Source organism: Amblyraja radiata, unplaced genomic scaffold (genome assembly GCF_010909765.2).
Source record: "Amblyraja radiata isolate CabotCenter1 unplaced genomic scaffold, sAmbRad1.1.pri scaffold_1295_ctg1, whole genome shotgun sequence".
Classification (NCBI taxonomy): domain Eukaryota; kingdom Metazoa; phylum Chordata; class Chondrichthyes; order Rajiformes; family Rajidae; genus Amblyraja; species Amblyraja radiata.
Window position 1 is genome coordinate 838 of NW_022630478.1, and position 4162 is coordinate 4999.

At 48.7% G+C, this 4162-nt stretch overlaps 1 long non-coding RNA gene across 1 annotated transcript; it reads left to right on the forward strand.

The window, feature by feature from the left end:
• Nucleotides 1-2574: 2574 nt before the first annotated feature.
• LOC116969826 lies at nucleotides 2575-3600 on the forward strand. Its single transcript, XR_004410929.1, has 2 exons — nucleotides 2575-2692; nucleotides 3260-3600. It is a non-coding gene; the product is annotated as an uncharacterized LOC116969826 (long non-coding RNA).
• The last annotated feature ends 562 nt before the right edge of the window (nucleotides 3601-4162 follow it).

The following is a 4162-nucleotide window of genomic DNA, read 5'->3' on the forward strand; positions in this document are numbered from 1 at the left end:
TGTCTCCTCCCCTTCCTCAGTCCCCCTGCTGTCTCCTCCCATCCCCCAGCCCTCGGGCTCCTCCTCCTTTTTCCTTTCTTGTCCCCGCCCCCCCCACCCCCGATCAGTCTGAAGCAAAGATCTTAGACTTTGGTCTGAAGAAGGGTTTCGGCCCGAAACGTTGCCTATTTCCTTCGCTCCATAGACGCTGCTGCACCCGCTGAGTTTCTCCAGCTTTTTTGTGTAGCTTTACCATAATATGTCTGCTTCTAATAAAAATATATTAAAAAAAAAAGAAATACACCAATAACTCCAAGCTCCCCCTTCAGCCGGTCAATGCTGCAGGGGCTGACATTGAGGTGGTGCAGACATATAAATACCTTGGAGTGCACATTGACAACAAACTGGACTGGTCTGTCAACTCTGACTCCCTCTACAACAAAGGCCAGGGCAGACCTTTTTTCCTCAGAAGGCTCAAATCCATCAATGTGTGTAATGATATGCTGCACATGTGTTTACAACACTGTTGTTGCAAGTGTTATTTTCTACGCTGTTGTCTGCTGGGGCAACAGCATTAATGCAAAAAACAACAAGAAGCTGGTCAGACTGGTTAAACGAGCTAGCTCAGTGCTGGAGGGGAGAGTAGACTCTGGGATGGATGTGCTTGAGAGGCGTATGAGGCACAAGGTGCAGGTCATCCTGAAAAACCCCGGGCATCCCCTCCATGTAATTCTGGAGAGTCAAAAGAGCACCGGGAACAACAACCGGCTCCTCTCCCTGCCCTGTAGAACGGAGCGGTTCAGGAAATCCTTCACCCCTGCAGCCATTAGATTTTATAATTCGGCTGTAGGGGGATGCATTTTGCAATTTTTAATTTTTAACTTAATTATTGGTCTTTTTAAGCATTTATTGCTCTCAGGTAGTGTCCACATTGTATTCTATGTATTTTCTGTCTGCGTTCGTTTTGAATCTGTGGGTTTGTTGGTTGGGGGCTTCTGGACATCTGAATTTCCCTGAGGGGATCAATAAAGTATTTATTATTTTTATTATTATATTGTTAAATGCAAGTCTGAACGAAATTTCGTTGCATCTGGCTCCCCGTGCAACATAAAATAACAAAAGGATAAAATAGATAAAAAGATAAAATAGATAATAGTGGCGGCATATTACATGGAATTCACGAGTCTGATGGCTCGAGGGAAGAAGCTGCCGGATTGGTAACATACGTAGAAACATGGACAATAGGTGCAGGAGTAGAGGCCATTCGGCCCTTCGAGCCTGCACCGCCATTCGATATGATCATGGCTGATCATCCAACTCAGTATCCCATCCCTGCCTTCTCTCCATACCCCCTGATCCCTTTAGCCACAAGGGCCACATCTAACTCCCTCTTAAATATAGCCAATGAATTCAAATCATTTGCTATGTCGCTCTTCCAGGGAGATGCTAAATGCATTTCGTTGTCTCTGTACTGTACACTGACAATGACAATTAAAATTGAATCTGAATCTGAATCTGAATCTGAACTGTGTGGCCTCAACTACCTTCTGTGGCAGAGAATTCCACAGATTCACCACTCTCCGTGTGTGAAAAAAAATGTTTTTCTTATCTCGGTCCTAAAAGATTTAATTCCCCCTTATCCTTAAACTGTGTGACCCCTAGTTCTGGACTTCCCCAACATCGGGAACAATCTTCCTGCATCTAGCCTGTCCAACCCCTTAAGAATTTTGTAAGTTTCTATAAGATCCCCCCTCAATACACCTGCCTCTCGTCTCCACCCCCCCCCCCCCCCCCCCCGCCCCACCCCACCCAACCCAGAATCGGATTTAAATCCAACGTTGTGTTACACCACACTATCCTTGTAAGAATTCGGTGAAGGTTGTCCATGTCATTGAGAAATTGATCTGGTTTTTCTGCCAAGACAAGCCTAATATTCTCCAAATGTAGCGTCTCGGGCACGGAACCGCTACTTCTGCCAGCGCGTTTAAGAAAGAACCGCAGATGCTGGAAAAATGGTAGGTGGATGAAAAAATGCTGGAGGAACTCAGCGGGTGGGACTTGTCGGGCAAGGGTCACCTGCTGAGTTGCTCCAACATTTTTGGTCGACCTCCCGCTAACAGTTGATTTGATGCCCAACCCCTAGACTACCTCTTTGGTGACCTTCAATCAACTAGTGGTTCATAAGTGATAGTAGCAGAGCTGGTCGGCACGGACTCGGTGGGGACGAAGGGCCTGTTTCCGCTCTGTTTATTTGTGCAATGAGCTTCCAGAGGACATGACTTGAGAATTAAGGGACAGAAGTTTAGGGGTAACATGAGGGGGAACTTCTTTACTCAGAGAGTGGTGGCTGTGTGGAATGAGCTTCCAGTGGAAGTGGTGGAGGCAGGTTCGATTTTATCATTTAAAAAATAAATTGGATAGGTATATGGACGGGAAAGGAATGGAGGGTTATGGTCTGAGTGCAGGTAGATGGGACTAGGTGAGAGTAAGTGTTCGGCACAGACTAGAAGGGCCAAGATGGCCTGTTTCCGTGCTGGGGGGGGGGGGGGGGGGAGTGTCGGGGAGGTAACTGGAGTACAGATAACAATCTCTCTCTCTCTCTGTCTCTCTCTCCCTTGTTGAATGCAGGCCCCAGAGCCTCCTCATGAATATGCTGCGGGAATGTTGCAGTCTACCAACCGTCCAGGAGAAGCTGGCCTGTGGTGTCGAAAAGGTCAGCTCACCAACCTGACATCAACTCACCATTCACAAATAAGTCGTGGCAAGTCGGGATGGCACGGTGGTGCAGCGGGTAGAGCTGCTGCCTCACAGCGCCAGAGACCCCCGGTTCCATCCCGACAACGGTCGCTGTCTGTACGGAGTTTGCACGTTTTCACATGGGTTTTCTCCGGGCGTTCCGGTTTCCTCCCACACTCCAAAGACGTGCGGGTTTGTAGGTTAATTGGCTTTGGTGTTTAAATGTAAGAATTGTCCCCAGCGTGTGTGTGTGTGTGTGTGTGTGTGTAGGCTAGTGTTAGTGTGCGGGGATCGCTGGTCGGCACGGACTCGGTGGGGCCGAAGGGCCTGTTTTCCCGCTGTGTATCTCTATAACTAAACTAGTGTGTGAACGGGCGATCGCTGGTCGGCACGGACTCGACGGGCTGAAGGGCCTGTTTCCCCGCTGTATCTCTAAACTAAACTAGTGTTAGTGTGCGGGGATCGCTGGCCGGCACGGACTCGACGGGCCGAAGGGCCTGTTTCCCCGCTGTATCTCTAAACTAATGTTTTGTTTCGTCTGCAGTTAGCAAAGTTTCCTAATCAAGCTTGCACCGAAGACTCCAGCAAGTGGAACGATGCTCTGAGCTGCTGTTCCGAGGACACCCAGAATTGCTTCAACACCTGCTACCTGGCTCAGGTGAGGGTCTACCTCCAGGTAGCGTGAAGACAGAGCCAGCGAGAGGCCGTGGGAGCTGGCGTTACCTTGCACTAAACGTTATTCCCTTCACCCTGTATCTGTACACTGTGGACGGCCCGATTGTAGTCATGTAATTCACTGACTGGATAGCACGCAACAAAACGCTTCCACCTGTACCTCGGTACACACGACAATCAAAAACTCAATAAAATCCGCCCAGTTACTCCAGCACTTGTGTCCTTTCTTTTTGTCAAAACAAGCACTTGCGGTTCCTTGTGTCGCTTCTGTGCAGTTATCCGAGTTTGATCCCTGGGATGGCGGGACTGTCGTATGAGGAAAGATTGAAAAGACTAAACATCGACAATAGGTGCAGGAGGAGGCCATTCGGCCCTTCGAGCCAGCACCGCCATTCATTGTGATCATGGCTGATCGTCCCCAATCAATAACCCGTGCCTGCCTTCTGCCCATATCATAGATACATAGATACATAGAAAATAGGTGCAGGAGGAGGCCATTCGGCCCTTCGAGCCTGCACCGCCATTCAATATGATCATGGCTGATCACCCAACTCAGTATCCTGTACCTGCCTTCTCTCCATACCCCCTGATCCCTTTAGCCACAAGGGCCACATCTAACTCCCTCTTAAATATAGCAATATATCCCTTGACTCCACTAGCCCCTAGAGCTCTATCTAACTCTCTCTTAAATCCATCCAGTGACTTGGCCTCCACTGCCCTCTGTGGCAGGGAATTCCACAAATTCACAACTCTCTGGGTGAAAACGTTTTTT